The sequence below is a fragment of the Oncorhynchus clarkii genome, chromosome 9 (genome assembly GCF_045791955.1).
Source record: "Oncorhynchus clarkii lewisi isolate Uvic-CL-2024 chromosome 9, UVic_Ocla_1.0, whole genome shotgun sequence".
NCBI classification, from domain to species: domain Eukaryota; kingdom Metazoa; phylum Chordata; class Actinopteri; order Salmoniformes; family Salmonidae; genus Oncorhynchus; species Oncorhynchus clarkii.
The window spans coordinates 52,690,871-52,710,357 of NC_092155.1; the positions used below are offsets into that span (position 1 = coordinate 52,690,871).

A 19,487-nucleotide genomic window follows, 5' to 3' on the forward strand; every position below is an offset into this window, starting at 1 on the left:
CAACAGTGCTTTTTTCGTGAATGCGCTTGTTAAATCACCCGTTTGGCGAAGAAGGCTGTGATTCAATGATAAATTAACAGGCACCGCATCGATTATATTCAATGCAGGACAAGCTAGATAAACTAGTTATATCATCAACCATGTGTAGTTAACTAGTGATTATGTTAAGATTGATTGTTTTTTTATAAGATAAGTTTAATGCTAGCTAGCACCTTACCTTGGCTCCTTGCTGCACTCGCATAACAGGTGGTCAGCCTGTCACGCAGTCTCCTCGTGTAGTGCAATGTAATCGTCCATAATCGGTGTCCAAAAATGCCGATTACCGATTGTTATGAAAACTTGAAATCGGCCCTAATTAAATCGGCCATTCCGATTAATCGGTCAACCTTTAATTCTTACATCTTGTTGTGCCGTTGTCCTCCGGTGGCTAGCTAGCTAAAATCGTCCATTTCCTAAATTAGCCATGGATGGAGATAGGGATTTGAACTTGTGGTATTACTTATTGGCAAACGATTATAAACAGTAATTCTGATCCAACCATAAATTCCTACATTGTGCCCCTGGCCTGAGAGAATGGAAGTTCAATACCTAGCTAGATGTAGTAGGCTGATGTTAACTTGCTGGCCTGGCGCATCATTGTTCATGAAAGGAAGTTGTGTTAGTGAGCAAGCATTTTTGCCAGGTAGCCTAGGAAAACAAAAAATAAAAGCGTGTACTGTATCACAGAGTCATAGACCGTTTCGGCAACATGAACAGCATCCCTATACTGACTTTTAGTGGAGAAAAGTAAATCTTGAATTGCCCAAGGGACAATTTGCTTTGCCTATACAAATCAGTAAATAAACGGAAGCAAAATGGTTAAATTGCCTATATGTACTAGTAAAATCATATATAAAATGCACTGGGTACAGTTTGATAGACTACCCCTCAGACAGCCTAAAATAATCTAAATACAGCACCAAATACTGAAGCAACCCGGCTAGGCAATCACCATGTCTTTCCTTACTCTCTTCTGAATAACAGTAATGTCCCATATCACACATCCTCTCTCAACGGGTGTAATTCATTGGTGCATCATTGTTGTAAAACATGCCAGTGGTTTGGGATTACCCTTGATTAGATTAGGTACGATCACGAATATCCTACCAACGGAACATCAAAAACTGTAATATCTTATGTTTCACGGAATCGTGGCTGAATGATGACATGGATATTCAGCTAGAGGGATATACGCTACACAGCAAGATAGAACAGCGGTCTGTGCATATTTGTAAACAACAGCTGGTGCACAATATCTAAGAAAGTCTCTAGATTTTGCTCGCCTAAAGTAGAGTATCTTGTGCTAAAATGCAGACCACACTATTTGCCTAGAGAGTTTTCAGCTATACATTTTGTCGCTGTTTATTTACCACCATAGACGGACGCTGACACTAAGATGTGCAACCAGAGAGAAAACAATTCTAGATCACCTGTACTCTACACACAGAGACGTGTACAAAGCTCTCTCTCGCCCTCCATTTGGTAAATCCGACCACAATTCTATCCTCCTGATTCCTGCTTACAAACAAAAAGCAGGAAACACCAGTGACTCGGGCTATAAAAAAAGTGGTCAGGTGAAGCAGATGCTAAACTACAGGACTGTTTTGCTATCACAGACTGGAACATGTTCCGGGATTCTTCCGATGACATTGAGGAGTACACCACATCAGTCACTGGATTTATCGATAAGTGCATCAGTCACTGGTTTTATCAATAAGTGCATTGAGGACGTTGTCCCCACAGTGACTGTACGTACGTACGTACGTACGTACGTACGTACATACCCCAACCAGAAGCCATGGATTACAGGCAACATTCACACTGAGCTAAAAGAGTAGAGCTGCCGCTTGCAAGGTGCGGGACTTTAACCCGGAAGCTTATAAGAAATCCTGCTATGCCCTCTGACGAACCATCAAACAGGCAAAGTGTCAATACAGGGCTAAGATTAAATCGTACTACACCGGCTCCAACGCTAGTCTTATGTGGCAGGACTTGCAAACTATTACAGACCACAAACGGAAGCACAGCAGTGAGCTGCCCAGTGACACAAGCCTACCAGAAGAGCTAAATCACTTCTATGCTCACTTCGAGGCAAGCATGAGAGCATCAGCTGTTCCGGACAACTGTGTGATCACGCTCTACGTAGCCGACGCAAGTAAGATCTTTAAACGGGTCAACATTCACAAGGCTGCGGGGCCAGACGGATTAGCAGGACGTGTGCTCTGGGCATGTGCTGATCAACTGGCAAGTGTCTTCACTGACATTTTTAACATGTCCCTGATTGAGTCTGTAATACCTACATGTTTCAAGCAGACCACCTTAGTCCCTGAAGGCAACCTGCCTAAATGACAACAGACCCGTAGCACTCTACATCTGTAGCCATAAAGTGCTTTGAAAGGCTAGTAATGGCTCACATCAACACCACTATCGCAGAAACCCTAGACCCATTCCAATTTTCATACCGCCCAAACAGATCCACAGATGATGCAATATCCATGATGCAATCAACATAAACACCTCCCTCTGCAACTGGATCCTGGACTTCCTGACGGGCCGTGCCCAGGTGGTGAGGGTAGGTAGCAACACATCTGCCACGCTGATCATCAACACTGGAGCCCCTCAGGGGTGCATGCTCAGTCCCCTCCTGTACTCCCTTTTCACCCACAACTGCATGGCCAGGCATGACTCCAACACACACACCATCATTAAGTTTGCAGACAACACAACAATGGTAGGCCTGATCACCGACAACGACGAGACAGCCTATAGGGATGAAGTCAGAGACCTGGCCAGGTAGTGCCAGAATAACAACCTCTCCCTCAACGTAACCAAGACTAAGGAGATGATTGTGGACTACAGGAAAAGGAGGACAGAGCACACTCCCATTCTCATTGACGGGGCTGTAGTGGAGCCGGTTGAGACCTTTAAGTTCCTTGGTGTCCACATCAACAAACTAGAATGGTCCAAACACACTAAGACAGTCGTGAAGATGGCACAACAAAGCCTATTCCCCTCAGGAAACTAAAAAGATATGGCATGGGTCCTCAGATCCTCAAAAGGTTCTACAGCTGCAACATCGAGAGCATCCTGACTAGTCGCATCACTGCCTGGTACGGCAAATGCTCGGCCTCCGACCACAAGGCACTACAGAGGGTAGTGCGTACGGCCCAGTACATCACTGGGGCTAACCTGCTGCCATCCAGGATCTCTACACCAGGTGGTGTCAGAGGAAGGCCCTAAAAATTGTCAAAGACCCCAGCCACCCCAGTCATAGACTGTTCTCTCTACTACCGCATGGCAAGCGGTACCGGAGCGCCAAGTCTAGGACAAAAAGGCTTCTCAACAGTTTTTACCCCCAAGCCATAAGACTCCTGAACAGGTCAACAAATGGCTACCCGGACTATTTGCATTGTGCTCCCCCTCCCCAAAACCCTATTTTTACGCTGCTGCTACTCTCTGTTTTTCATATATGCATTGTCACTTTAACTTTACATTCATGTACATACTACCTCAATTGGCCCGACCAACCAGTGCTCCTGCACATTGGCTAACCGGGCTATCTGAATTGTGTCCTGCCACCCACCACCCGCCAACCCCTCTTTTACGCTACTGCTACTCTCTGTTTATCATATATGCTTAGTCACTTTAACCATATCTACATGTACACACTACCTCAATCAGCCTGACTAACCGGTGCCTGTATATAGCCTTGCTACTGTCATAGCCTCGCTACTGTATATAGCCTCGCTACTGTTATAGCCTCGCTACTGTATATAGCCTCGCTACTGTGTTATAGCCTGGCTACTGTTATAGCCTCGCTACTGTTATTTATCACCGTCTTTTTTACTGTTGTTTTTATTTCTTTACTTACCTATTGTTCACCTATTACCTTTTTTGCACTGTTGGTTAGAGCCTGTAAGTGAGCATTTCACTTGACAAATAAACTTTGATTTGATTTGATTGTAAAACTGGGATGGCAGCATCAAATGGCATGCTTACAGAAAACCTTATTGGCACATAATATAAGATGCTGCTATGGATGATTGCTAGAGTGGGTAGACTTAAGTTTGTATATAGTAGTAAGCCTGTGGGTATTGTGGGTTTCAGCCTGTGGGTACAGTGGCACTGCCAAAGGGCTCACTCTACAAACGAATCACTCAGTCACAGGAGCGGGAGTCTGCCTTGTCCAAACACAAACCAATGATGTATCTCCCGCCAACCTCCCACAATGGAGTGTAACGTTGCCGGTTGGTCCTAGTTAGTAATATGGGTAAATGCAGGTTAATTTGGCAATTACTGTACACCAGGGCTAGGATTAGTCTAATTCAACAATGGAATTGAGAGTCAAGTAACACATTGGAAATTGTCCAATATTCTCAGTGAGGTTAAGTTTTCAATTTGTGAATTGAATTTCATTTGGAATTGAATAGTTGGTTGCCTTTTTGCGACAGAAATAAACCTAATTCATGATAAAGCAACTACGGTATGGTAAAACAGTCACAGCATCACACGATGTACCACATATATTTCAACAACAAAAAAAGACACACAAAAAAACTCCAATATTTCTGTACATACTGAAATCTTGTGATTAATTCATTTTTTCATTGTAGAAAATATATATATATATGTAAAACAGTCCATAAAATGCAGGCAACCTTGCTTAAATTAACAATTTGACCCTTTTCCAGATTTTGTTGATCCTGACAACAAATAATCAACATCATGCCTGACCTTACCAAGGATGTAACTAATTCAAGCTAAAGAAAGCCTCTGTTTTGTATACATAAATAACCTTTTGGATTATGAAAATGATTGAGCTTCATCGGGGTACAGTATGTACATGGAAGATCATGCAACAACCTCCCAGTTTACAATGACTCAAATAGCCAAAGTTGGATGAAATAAAACGTCAATTAATTCATTAATGTGATGAAGTCTATTCTTGCAGTATTGAAGAAACGCAAGGCTTTGGAATATAAACAGGTAACATGCTCCCAACATTTGTTTGGAAGCAGAGGGATCTATTACCAGACCACGTCAGGATATTGAACCCTCCAATCGCCAGGGATTGTGTTTACATGACCAATAGTCAGCCGAGGAATGAGTGTGGGTCCACCACCCTGCTAATCCCTTTACCACAGCAACTCAAAACACACATTGCATTGTACCTCATTACTTACTGACTTGAAATTCCAAACATACTATTAATCATCAATCCATTGAAAAAAAACAGCTCCTTTCCAAAAAAGCAACAACATACAGTAAAGGGCATGGAAATTAGAGTGTACTCACTGAAATCTTTCAACTGTGGATGCCTATAGGCTGTGAGCAAATCACCTGCACTGAAAGTCCATTTAAATGCGTCAGAAATCTGTGCTGTGCAAGTTCAGGCACACCGGACAGGAACAGACAGTGAGCATTCCAGCTCACCCTTCACGTTGCTTATTTTTCGCCCAGTGAACGCCTCTCGTCCGCCCCTCCACTCAAGCGGCTAAAGGAGCTATGGGAGATTCACTGAAGTGACATATGTCGGCAAAGCCTCTCACTTGGCAAAGAGGCTCTCTAAGCCGAACGACAATGACTTGGACAAAGCCACGGCCACAGGGCTATTCACAGAGCATTAAAGAATGAGGGGAGAGGAAGTACAGGCATGCCTCTCTGTCCATACCCCTCCTCACCCTGCACTACCACCCAATGCCTCCCTTCACTAAACATGTGCATGATGACACCCATTTACACCCACCCTATTTTAATGATTATAATACAAATGGGTCTTAGCTCCATTGAAGAGAGTGGAGCGGTGGATGACATCTGCTTTCATCAAGCCTCATATTTTGTAGTTGTGTACTGCACTGGCTTGAGGGGTGGATACTGTTGTTAGAGAAGGACATACATTGCACTCCCTGCATGGTTTTACATGTCTGAAAACTTAGGCACAATAGGCTACTTGTATCGTCAACACATAATGGGCCTTTTTGTGAGCTGTCTGTTACACAATATCGGCTAGGCTTGGGCGGTATACTGTATACTGGGTGTTTAGAAATACCAACGGTAAAAAAAAAAACATATACTACATGACCAAAGGTAGGTGGACACCTGCTCCACTCTTCTGGGAAGGCTTTCCACTAGATGGTGGAACATTGCTGCGGGAGTTGCTTCCATTCAGCCACAATATCATTAGTGAGGTCGGACACTGATGTTGGGCGATTAGGCCTGGGGTTGAGGTCTGAGATCTGTGCAGGCCAGTCAAGATCTTCCACACCAATGTTGACAAACCATTTCTATATGAACCTCGCTTTGTGCATGGGGGCATTGTCATGCTGAAACAGGAAAGGACCTTCCCCAAACTGTTGCCACAAAGTTGGAAGAACATAATTGTCTAGAACGTCATTGTATGCTGTAGAGTTAAGATTTGCCTAACCTGAACCATAAAAAACACAACCCTAGACCATTATTCCTCATCCACCAAACTTTACAGTTGGCACTAAGCATTCGGGCAGGTAGCGTTCTCCTGGCATCTTCCAGACCCAGATTAGTCCGTTGGACTGCCAGATGGTGAAGTGTGACTCATAACTCCAGAGAACATGTTTCCACTGCTCCAGAGTCGAAATGGCGGCAAACTTTAAACCACTCCAGCCGACGCTTGGCATTGCGCATGGTGATCTTACTCTTGTGCGGCTGCTCGGCCATGGAAACCCATTTCAGAAAGCTCCCGACAAACAGTTATGGTGCTGACGTTTCTTCCAGATGCAGTTTGAAACACCTTAGTGACTGTTGCAACCGAGAACAGACCATTTTTAGGCACTACACCCCTTGTAAAGCAGATTCATGTGCTTAATTTTAAGAATTTATTTGGCTACTTATGTTTTAATAAGGTTTGTATCACAACTTATAGGCTTATGGTCTAGGCTACATGAGGTGTGTGACTATGATTAGGAAAAAAAAACGCTAAAAAGACATTGTTTCTTATGCTGGTGTTTTGTGGTGGGAAAATGAGCTGGTCTGGCATAACACGTCAACCCTGTTACCAATAGATAGACAGGCTAGAAATGTTTTAACAATTTCATTTTCCATTTCAGGTTACATTCAATTGCCACTCCCTGTTGCACACAAGTTTCCATTCTCCCTGTCACAAGGGGATTTTTTGCTGATTTAAGAAGAAATTGTCAACCCTGTTACACTTTAACCTGTTACTTTAATCTGCACTTAATAGGCACTTACTATAGTCATTTTTTATTTAATCTCTTGAGATGGGATATCTAAAAAAAAAAAAAAATCATAATTTGGACCAAGTCACACTTCTCAAAAGGGCACCAGATTGGTGGAACGACCCTTCCACTGATTGCAAATGTTAATCACATCCCAATGAGATTCTGCTATCTTGGCATATTTCACTGTGGTAAGTAAAATTAAAGATGACTCTCTTATCATTTGATCTATGGTTATGTGGTCAAAGCACTAATCCCTTTAGCCATCTCTTTTATCAATTTATGCAGTCAACAAGAGCAATGCAAATAAAATAATTAACTGTTGTAAATGTTATAAAGAGGGTGCCTCAGATCACGCCACTGGATGTTAACTTAGTTTCCAATGACACCTTTTTCCTTCATATTTGTGAAAAAACGAAGTTCCTTGGGTAACACTTCCATTGAGCCTTGCTGAAAAGGGATACATTACAGGACAGCGCTGCATTTCCCAACAGCACGAACAGTAGTCTCTCAATTCATCATAACCGGCAAAGGTCAGAAAGAGACATGGGCTTACCTTTGAGGTCAATACCTGCCAAACCTAACATGTATTCCTTGTGCCCTCTCAAAAGGAGTGCGTATCTAAACAGGTACCACAGCCACAGCCTCGATTCCACACTAACAGACAGCACCTGGCAGCTCTCTGACATCAAGCGCCAACCTGTACTACCGGTATTATGTAAGGGCAGGGTTTGTAACTTGACAGACACGCACACACACTTGTTAGGTTACAGTGAAGCGTGCTAGAAACATCTCACATTTCAAAGACTGCTCCTTTCAAAAGGAAAAACAAAAACATTGACTGTAGTGAAACGCTGCTGCACGTGGGCATTGTTAGATAACATTACTGTATTGTACTCACAGGGGAAGTCTATGTGAGCCAATTAATTAGTGTACTCCCCTTTTGGTGCCACTCCCAGTTTTTTTAATTGACCTGCAGCTGATGACAATATCGATTGTGGGATTTTGGGCATGTCCACAGTCAATCTGTGTTTGTAATTAAATCATGCCAAATGTACAGTCATTTGAAGAGGTGAGTGAATGAGAGACAAAGAATACAGTACAGGGCTACTGCTATCGTTGTTATGCTAAAGTACTAAACTTAGCTCTCATGCTTTCAATTGACCTTTCAACATTGCCGTTGTCATTGCCGTTGTTTTTAGAGTGAATGTTCTCATTGTTGGTCCCGCCATATTGTGAAAAGTGTCATTCGGTAGAGTGGGAAAGAGCTCATTCAGTGCAGGGGTTAAGAGTTTAGTGGATTGTGTGAGGACATGGGAAGAGCCGTTTGCTCAATTTAATTTTGAAGCATGTGATTGGTTGGGCAGGGACAGTATTGTATTTACAACACTTAAACCACCAAACAAAAACTTGGTCCCTGAGGGGGGAAATTAAGACTTTGGACAGGCTACTAATCACTCATTACCCTTTTTGTTGATTTCTTTCTTTACAATAAATATGGAAATAATCAAAGTGAGCTGTAACAGTTAACAAAACATTTTGGGATACACATAGGAATTCAGACTTCATTATATCCTATTCCCCAATGGAATTACATTTTACAAAACAATTATAATGGTTTTTCACAGCTCCCCTACATGGAACTCATCACTTGGCAGCGCTTGAGAGTGACAATGAAAGGGCCATTCAGCAGCTAAATCAGTTTGCTGCAAGAACTGGGATATGGACAGTGACACTCAAACTCAGTGACACTAGACCCCTTTTCGGGGTCTACTGGCAGCCCACTTCACACCTCAGCTCTTTCCACCACAGTGCTGAGAAAGAGATAAGGGAATGATTCCCCCAACAAATACCAGAAGCTAATGCAGTACATCCGGTAAAACTGTACTAACACCTTTTTCATAACCTTTTTAAAAACAGGCATGATATCTTTATGAATGACTTTCAGCTCCCGAGTGGCGCTTCGGTCTAAGGCACTGCATCGGAATGCTAGAGGCATCACTACAGACCCTGGTTCGATCCTGGGCTATATCACAACCGGCCGTGATCGGGAGTCCCATAAGGTGGCGCACAATTGGCCCAGTGTTGTCTGGATTAGGGGAGGGTTTGGCTGGGTAGGTTGTCATTGTAAATAAGAATTTGTTCTTAACTGACTTTCCTAGTTGAATAAACGTTAAATTCTGTACCCCTTTCAAATAGTGTTACTCTATATCCTCTAGCTTGTGTTGTTAGCATTTTCTTTGTTTTTTTTAGCCCATTTTAATCCTGACTTGGTTTCCCTTGTTTTTTTAAGACAAAACATCCATGTGCTGTCAACAATTTCTCAGTTATTTACAATATATGCAATTTATGTACTGTAAATATTTTCTCAAAACACAGTAGAACCGGTAAAATAACTAGACGCTGGTTTACAACTCTGAATTCCTGGTGGTTTATTTTCTCTACAACAGAGCAATAGAGGAGAGAACTGAACATGAATATACCTGTTGACACGTTGACGGCATCTGACTCACTTTCTCTCATCTCTTTCCTTTCATCAGCTAGGAGGGAGAAGGAAACAAAGGAACGAAGGAGCCGCCAAGTTCCAGGGATGTCCGGGGCTTTAGTGGCAGGTCACGACAAGTACCTTTTATCCAGTTTGAAATGAACAGCTGTTGGATCTCCTTCTCAATCCTTGTGGATTACGATTCATAATTGATGGGCTTAGACAAAGGATGCAATCAAACCATTCTATTCTATTCTTACAAAACACACACATACAGTTCACTCCCACTGTCCCACTTACACACGCTTTGGAGATGACACCACTGCTCAAACTATGGCACAAAGGAAAGTAAAGAAGGCACTATGACCTAATTGAATGGACAGATCGTTAGGCTCATTTCATCAAATGGCTTATACCTGCAGCCTTGCTACCTATAAAAACTTGACAGAATCCAGATTTGAAAGCCATAGTAATTATTAGGGATGTAACGATTCACCAATTTGCATCGATCCCAGTTCAAATGTTAAAGATATGAGTGCATTGGTCTGTCACCCCAAACCGAACTAAATGTAGCATGCATCGTTCAGAAAATCAATACAAACGTTGACTTTTTGTTGCTCAAATGACTTTATTTAACAAGGCAAGTCAGTTGTGAACAAATTCTTATTTACAATGACGGCCTTCCCTGGCCAAACCCTAACCTGGATGATGCTGGGCCAATTGTGCGCTGCCCTATGGGATTCCCAATCACGGCCGGTTGTGATACAGCCTGGAATCGAAAGAGGGTCTCTAGTGACGCAGTGCTTTAGACCGCTGTGCCATCGGGAGCCCACTTTCTTTCTGGATCCCATCCGGAGCCCACTTTCTTTTCGGGAGCCCATACTGCTCATCTTTTGTGACAACTGCGTCCTCTCCTTCAATGTTGAACTAAGCATGTTGACAGTAACTGATCTACAAGTCATTTTGCATGCTGAACAACCCCAGGCAATATCAGTAGCCTAGTCAAACTGTGTGCTGTGCATAGCTTCCCGCGTTGACCAACAAGAATTAGGCCTATTCCTGATTTGGCACATCTGCATGTCACCTTCATAAAATGGCTTGGGCAATATTAGGCATTATTAGTTGAGTGTCAACCAATGTAACTTGCTAGGTTATTTTTATCATATACTATGTTGAAAATTGTGTTTTACCGGAATAAAAGTAGCAACGGAGACAAGTCTCATCTGGCTACAGTACATCTGGGCTTACATTAGATTTTATTTTGGTTGTTCATGTTCACTATCAGCAATAGTTTAGCTTGAAACAACTCACCAGACAGTTTATTAGGTACACCCATCTAGTACAGGGTCGGACCCTCTTTGCCTCCAGATCAGCCTGAATCTTTCAGGGCATTCTACAAGGTGTAGGAAATGGGATGTTGGTCCATGCTGATGCGATGGCATCAAGCAGTTGCTGCAGATTGAAAGGTGGTCCCAAAGATGCTCTATTGGGTTGAGGTCTGGGGACTGCACAGGCCACTCAAGTAAACTGAACTCACTGTCATGTTCAAGGCAATGTTTTCCCTCCTCAATTGTCCAGTGATGGTGATCGTCGCGTGCCCACTGGAGCCGCTTCTTGTTTTTAGCTGATAGGAGTGGAACCCGGTGTGGTCATCTGCTGCACTAGCCCATCCACGACAAGGATCGATGGATGGGCTATAACGAGATGCCGTTTTGCACACCAATTGGGCTAATATTGTCACCCATCAGATTATTCTTGATTAAATCTGGTCTTTACATATACTAAATAATATACAGTACTACCATTCAATAGTTTGGACACACCTACTCATTCAAGGTTTTTTCTTTATTTTTACTATTTTCTACATTGTAGAATAATAGTGAAGACATCAAAACTATGAAATAACACATATGGAATCATGTAGTAACCAAAAAAGTGACAGCTTTGCACACTCTTGGCATTCTCTCAGCCAGCTTCACGAGGAATGCTTTTCCAACAGTCTTGAAGGTGTTCCCACATATGCTGAGCACTTGTTGCTGATTTTCCTTCCCTCTGCAGTCCAACTCATCCCAAACCATCTTAATTGGGTTGAGGTCGGTTGATTGTGGAGGCCAGGTCATCTGATGCAGCACTCCATCTCTCTCCTTCTTGGTCAAACAGCCCTTACACAGCCTGACCAGCAACTACCCCTGGGGGCGACTTACCCCAATAGAAGATTATGTCATAGGGTTTCACAGAAGTGTCCCTATGTTTTTTACCTCATCTGCACATAAAGAAACTTTGTTATTTTACCTTTTCCTTACACTCCATTATGTACAGTTAAACTAAACACATTATCATTTGAATAAGGCAAGATTTTAAATCCCAGCTCTTTAAATGAATTTCAAGAGCAAATTCATTGGAATATAACCAACTGCCTGCCTTTCTTTATTGAATGTGTTTTGGATTCCAAACCTCTCCGCCAAGTGTCAAGCCTTGACCATAGAGAGCCTTTTTATTCTCTATTTTGGTTAGGTCGGGGTGTGACTAGGGTGGGTAATCTAGGTTGTTTTATTTCTATGTTGGCATGGTATGGTTCCCAATCAGAGGCAGCTGTTTAGCGTGGTCTCTGATTGGGGATCATATTTAGGCAGCCATTTCCCCACTGTTTTTTGTGGGATCTTGTTTATGTGTAGTTGCCTGTGAGCACTCCATAGCTTCACGTGTCGTTTGCTCTTTGTTTTTTTTGCGTTTCACAAATAAAAAGATGTGGAACCCATATCACTTGGTCCTAATGTTATTTCAACGTTTGTGACAGTTGATCCCACCACACCAGGACCAAGCAGCGTGCCCAGGAGGAGAAGGCATCCTGTACTTGGGAGGAGATCTTGGATGGGAAGGGATCCTGGACTTGGGAGGAAATCCTGGCAGGACAGGACTCCGACGACGGTCCACAGTCCGGAACCTCCTGCGACGGTCCACAGTCCGGAACCTCCTGCGACGGTCCACAGTCCGGAACCTCCGGCGATGGTCCACAGTCCGGAACCTCCGGCGACGGTCCACAGTCTGGAACTTCCAGGCAAGGTGTCCAGACCCGCTCCATGGCAGGAGCCCTCCTCTGCGCCGGTGCCCAGTCCAGACATGGCGTCCAGTCCAGCTCCAAGGCCGGAGCCTTCCTCTGCGTCGGGGCCCAGTCCGGGCACTGCGTCGGGGCCCAGTCCGGCGACGGTCCACAGTCTGGAACTTCCAGGCAAGGTGTCCAGACCCGCTCCATGGCAGGAGCCCTCCTCGCCGGAGGCTCCAAGCCCGGAGCCTTCCTCTGCACCGAAGTCCATGTCAGGTCCGGTGTCTAGTCCCGCTCCATGGCAGAAGCCTTCCTCTGCGCCGATGTCCAGTCCAGGCACGGCGTCCAGTCCAGCTCTATGGCAGGAGCCTTCCTCTGCGCCGGTGCCCAGGCCAGGCACGGCGGCTAACTCAGCTCCATGGCCGGAGCCTTCCTCGGCGCCGGTGCCCAGTCCGGGTGCGGCGGCCAACCCAGCTCCGTGGCCCCCCTCTGCGCCGAGGCCATGTCCGGGCACGGCGTTCTACCCAGCTCCATGGCCGGACCCGTGGTCTTGGCGGGGGCAAAGTCCCGCACCAGAGCCGCCACCGATGCTGGATCCGCGGGATGAGCGGGTTCTTTGTCCCGCACCTATACTTGGGAGGAGATCTTGGATGGGAAGGGATCCTGGACTTGGGAGGAAATCCTGGCAGGATAGGACTCCGGCGACGGTCCACAGTCCGGAACCTCCCGCGACGGTCCACAGTCTGGAGTTTCCAGGCAAGGTGTCCAGTCCCGCTCCATGGCAGGAGCCCTCCTCTGCGCCGGTGCCCAGTCCAGGCACAGTGTCCAGTCCAGCTCCAGGGCCAGAGCCTTCCTGTTCATCGGGGCGCAGTCCGGGCACGGCATCCAGTCCAGCTCCAAGGCCGGAGCCTTCATCTGCACCGAAGTCCATGTCAGGTCCGGTGTCCAGTCCCGCTCCATGGCAGAAGCCTTCCTCTGCGCCGATGTCCAGTCCAGGCACGGCGTCCAGTCCAGCTCCAAGTCTGGAGCCTTCCTCTGCGTCGGTGCCCAGTCCAGGCACGGTGTCCAGTCCCGCTCTATGGCAGGAGCCTTCCTCTGCGCCGGTGCCCAGTCCAGGCACGGCGGCCAACCCAGCTCCGTGGACCCCCTCTGCGCCGAGGGGTAAGCTACCCAGCTCCATGGCCGGACCCGTGGTCTTGTCGGGGGCAAAGTCCCGCACCAGAGCCACCACCGATGCTGGATCCGCGGGATGAGCGGGTTCTTTGTCCCGCACCGGTGCCCCCACCGACGCCCACCCGGACCCTTCCCTATAGAGTCAGGTCTTGCGGCCGGAGTCCGCACCTTTGGGGGGGAGGTACTGTCACGCGACCCTTTTTATTCTCTATTTTGGTTAGATCGGGGTGTGACTAGGGTGGGTAATCTAGGTTGTTTTATTTCTATGTTGGCCTGGTATGGTTCCCAATCAGAGGCAGCTGTTTAGCGTTGTCTCTGATTGGGGATCATATTTAGGCAGCCATTTCCCCACAATTTTTTTGTGGGATCTTGTTTATGTGTAGTTGCCTGTGAGCACTCCGTAGCTTCACGTGTAGTTCACGTGTAGTGCTCTTTATTGTTTTTTTTGCGTTTCACGAATAAAAAGATGTGGAACCCATATCACGCTGCGCCTTGGTCCGAATGTTATTTTAACGTTTGTGACACCAAGTCAAAAGGCAAGTTTTCGGGCATCCCATGATTTAAGTCCGAAAAGGGCTCTTTCCATTTCATGGATATAGCTCACCAGGTCACATTCAAAAGAGCCAGTGAAGACTGGTAACCCACCCAAATGGCTATGGCCTGGGGTTTTTGCCTGCTGGTCTCGGTGGCACCTCAGGGTTTTGTGTGGCACATTAAAAGCATGGGCAGCTGTCTTAATGCCCTGTACATTTTCAATAGCATTCAGCGCATGACAAAGCGCATCTTCGCCATAGCCACCACGATCATATATTTTCTGCTAAACTATTTTTTTAAGTATCTGAATAATGGTGGAGAACTGGCCCCTAATCTAACCCTAAATTTACTCATATTCTGACCGTAACCTAACCCCTATCTGACCCTAACTCCTAATCTATTCCTAACCATGGCCCCTATTCTAACTCTGATTCTTAATCCTTAACTGGGGGTTAGATAACTATACTAGCAGACATTATCTTATGCTAACTAGCTTGCCAGCATTTATTTCACCTCAGACTTTCTGCTAGTGAGGTTGCTAGCTTGGTAACTGGGGGCTAGCTGGCTATGCTATCAGACATTAGCTTATGCTAACTAGCTGGTTAGAATTTATTTCACCTCGGACTTTCTGCTAGTTAGGTAACTGGGCTATCCAGTGCCTAAATTACAGTTAGAAACAAATTATCAACCATAAAGGGGCTAGATCGCCTTATATTACTACTTTACTCATAAACAATCAACATTTTTCTCTCTAAACAAGTGGATGATTGTAATGAAATTCGTCTTCCTCTGGTGAGGAGTATGACAGATCGGACCAATGTACAGTGTGGTAAGTGTTCGTCATTTTTATGAAAAGACACTGAACACGAAAATACAAAATAACAAAGTGAAAGAACGAAACTAAAACGAAACATTCTGTATGGTGAAGACACAGAAAACAATCACCCACAACTCAAGTGGGAAAAACAGGCTGCCTAAGTATGGTTCTCAATCAGAGACAACGAACGACACCTGACTCTGATTGAGAACCATACCAGGCCAAACACATAAATACTATATAGAAAAAAGAACAGATTACCCACCCCAACTCACGCCCTGACCAAACTGACACAAAGACATAATAAAGGAACTAAGGTCAGAACGTGACAATGATGTATCTTAACGCTTCACTACATGTGTATATATATATATATATACACTGCTCAAAAAAATAAAGGGAACACTTAAACAACACAATGTAACTCCAAGTCAATCACACTTCTGTGAAATCAAACTGTCCACTTAGGAAGCAACACTGATTGACAATAAATGTTACATGCTGTTGTGCAAATGGAATAGACAACAGGTGGAAATTATAGGCAATTAGCAAGACACCCCCAATAAAGGAGTGGTTCTGCAGGTGGTGACCACAGACCACTTCTCAGTTCCTATGCTTTCTGGCTGATGTTGTGGTCACTTTTGAATGCTGGCAGTGCTTTCACTCTAGTGGTAGCATGAGACGGAGTCTACAACCCACACAAGTGGCTCAGGTAGTGCAGCTCATTCAAATCAAATCAAATCAAATTTTATTTGTCACATACACATGGTTAGCAGATGTTAATGCGAGTGTAGCGAAATGCTTGTGCTTCTAGTTCCGACAATGCAGTAATAACAAGTAATCTAACTAACAATTCCAAAACTACTGTCTTGTACACAGTGTAAGGGGATAAAGAATATGTACATAAGGATATATGAATGAGTGATGGTACAGAGCAGCATAGGCAAGATACAGTAGATGGTATCGGGTACAGTATGTACAAATGAGATGAGTATGTAAACAAAGTGGCATAGTATAGTATAAAGTGGCTAGTGATACATGTATTACATAAGGATACCGTCGATGATATAGAGTACAGTATATACGTATGCATATGAGATGAATAATGTAGGGTAAGTAACATTTATATAAGGTAGCATTGTTTAAAGTGGCTAGTGATATATTTACATCATTTCCCATCAATTCCCATTATTAAAGTGGCTGGAGTTGAGTCAGTGTCAGTGTGTTGGCAGCAGCCACTCAGTGTTAGTGGTGGCTGTTTAACAGTCTGATGGCCTTGAGATAGAAGCTGTTTTTCAGTCTCTCGGTCCCAGCTTTGATGCACCTGTACTGACCTCGCCTTCTGGATGATAGCGGGGTGAACAGGCAGTGGCTCGGGTGGTTGATGTCCTTGATGATCTTTATGGCCTTCCTGTGACATCGGGTGGTGTAGGTGTCCTGGAGGGCAGGTAGTTTGCCCCCGGTGATGCGTTGTGCAGACCTCACTACCCTCTGGAGAGCCTTACGGTTGAGGGCGGTGCAGTTGCCATACCAGGCGGTGATACAGCCCGCCAGGATGCTCTCGATTGTGCATCTGTAGAAGTTTGTGAGTGCTTTTGGTGACAAGCCGAATTTCTTCAGCCTCCTGAGGTTGAAGAGGCGCTGCTGCGCCTTCTTCACGATGCTGTCTGTGTGAGTGGACCAATTCAGTTTGTCTGTGATGTGTATGCCGAGGAACTTAAAACTTGCTACCCTCTCCACTACTGTTCCATCGATGTGGATAGGGGGGTGTTCCCTCTGCTGTTTCCTGAAGTCCACAATCATCTCCTTAGTTTTGTTGACGTTGAGTGTGAGGTTGTTTTCCTGACACCACACTCCGAGGGCCCTCACCTCCTCCCTGTAGGCCGTCTCATCGTTGTTGGTAATCAAGCCTACCACTGTTGTGTCGTCCGCAAACTTGATGATTGAGTTGGAGGCGTGCGTGGCCACGCAGTCGTGGGTGAACAGGGAGTACAGGAGAGGGCTCAGAACGCAACCTTGTGGGGCCCCAGTGTTGAGGATCAGCGGGGAGGAGATGTTGTTGCCTACCCTCACCACCTGGGAGCGGCCCGTCAGGAAGTCCAGTACCCAGTTGCACAGGGCGGGGTCGAGACCCAGGGTCTCGAGCTTGATGACGAGCTTGGAGGGTACTATGGTGTTGAATGCCGAGCTGTAGTCGATGAACAGCATTCTCACATAGGTATTCCTCTTGTCCAGATGGGTTAGGGCAGTGTGCAGTGTGGTTGAGATTGCATCGTCTGTGGACCTATTTGGGCGGTAAGCAAATTGGAGTGGGTCTAGGGTGTCAGGTAGGGTGGAGGTGATATGGTCCTTGACTAGTCTCTCAAAGCACTTCATGATGACGGATGTGAGTGCTACGGGGCAGTAGTCATTTAGCTCAGTTACCTTAGCTTTCTTGGGAACAGGAACAATGGTGGCCCTCTTGAAGCATGTGGGAACAGCAGACTGGTATAGGGATTGATTGAATATGTCCGTAAACACACCGGCCAGCTGGTCTGCGCATGCTCTGAGGGCGCGGCTGGGGATGCCATCTGGGCCTGCAGCCTTGCGAGGGTTAACACGTTTAAATGTCTTACTCACCTCGGCTGCAGTGAAGGAGAGACCGCATGTTTTCGTTGCAGGCCGTGTCAGTGGCACTGTATTGTCCTCAAAGCGGGCAAAAAAGTTATTTAGTCTGCCTGGGAGCAAGACATCCTGGTCCGTGACTGGGCTGGGTTTCTTCCTGTAGTCCGTGATTGACTGTAGACCCTGCCACATGCCTCTTGTGTCTGAGCCGTTGAATTGAGATTCTACTTTGTCTCTGTACTGGCGCTTAGCTTGTTTGATAGCCTTGCGGAGGGAATAGCTGCACTGTTTGTATTCGGTCATGTTACCAGACACCTTGCCCTGATTAAAAGCAGTGGTTCGTGCTTTCAGTTTCACACGAATGCTGCCATCAATCCACGGTTTCTGGTTAGGGAATGTTTTAATCGTTGCTATGGGAACGACATCTTCAACGCAAGTTCTAATGAACTCGCACACCGAATCAGCGTATTCGTCAATGTTGTTATCTGACGCAATACGAAACATCTCCCAGTCCACGTGATGGAAGCAGTCTTGGAGTGTGGAGTCAGCTTGGTCGGACCAGCGTTGGACAGACCTCAGCGTGGGAGCCTCTTGTTTTAGTTTCTGTCTGTAGGCAGGGATCAACAAAATGGAGTCGTGGTCAGCTTTTCCGAAAGGGGGGCGGGGCAGGGCCTTATATGCGTCGCGGAAGTTAGAGTAACAATGGTCCAAGGTCTTTCCTCCCCTGGTTGCGCAATCGATATGCTGATAAAATTTGGGGAGTCTTGTTTTCAGATTAGCCTTGTTAAAATCCCCAGCTACAATGAATGCAGCCTCCGGATAAATTGTTTCCAGTTTGCAGAGAGTTAAATAAAGTTCGTTCAGAGCCATCGATGTGTCTGCTTGGGGGGGGATATATACGGCTGTGATTATAATCGAAGAGAATTCTCTTGGTAGATAATGCGGTCTACATTTGATTGTGAGGAATTCTAAATCAGGTGAACAGAAGGATTTGAGTTCCTGTATGTTTCTTTCATCGCACCATGTCACGTTAGTCATAAGGCATACGCCCCCGCCCCTCTTTTTACCAGAAAGATGTTTTTTCCTGTCTGCGCGATGCGTGGAGAAACCTGTTGGCTGCACCGCTTCGGATAGCGTCTCTCCAGTAAGCCACGTTTCCGTGAAGCAAAGAACGTTACAGTCTCTGATGTCCCTCTGGAATGCTACCCTTGCTCGGATTTCATCAACCTTGTTGTCAAGAGACTGGACATTGGCAAGAAGAATGCTAGGGAGTGGTGCGCGCTGTGCCCGTCTCCGGAGTCTGACCAGAAGACCGCCTCGTTTCCCTCTCTTTCGGAGTCGTTTTTTTGGGTCGCTGCATAGGATCCACTCCGTTGTCCTGTTTGTAAGGCAGAACACAGGATCCGCGTCGCGAAAAACATATTCTTGGTCGTACTGATGGTGAGTTGATGCTGATCTTATATTCAGTAGTTCTTCTCGACTGTATGTAATGAAACCTAAGATGACCTGGGGTACTAATGTAAGAAATAACACGTAAAAAAACAAAAAACTGCATAGTTTCCTAGGAACGCGAAGCGAGGC

The 19,487-nt window shown here is 45.5% G+C and overlaps 1 protein-coding gene across 4 annotated transcripts in view; it reads right to left on the reverse strand.

Moving 5' to 3' along the window:
• Positions 1-19,487, reverse strand: part of LOC139416530 (neural cell adhesion molecule L1-like protein) — a 135,812-nt gene that overhangs the window by 81,059 nt on the left and 35,266 nt on the right. The window contains exon 1 of one of the 4 annotated variants that reach the window (XM_071165234.1): positions 7,807-7,909. The exons of 2 other annotated variants lie outside the window; for them this stretch is intronic. The gene's annotated coding sequence lies outside the window, so the exon portion shown is untranslated. Of the gene's footprint in view, positions 1-5,334; positions 5,480-7,806; positions 7,910-19,487 lie in introns of those variants that run through there. One more of the 4 variants, XM_071165233.1, reaches the window with a different exon arrangement.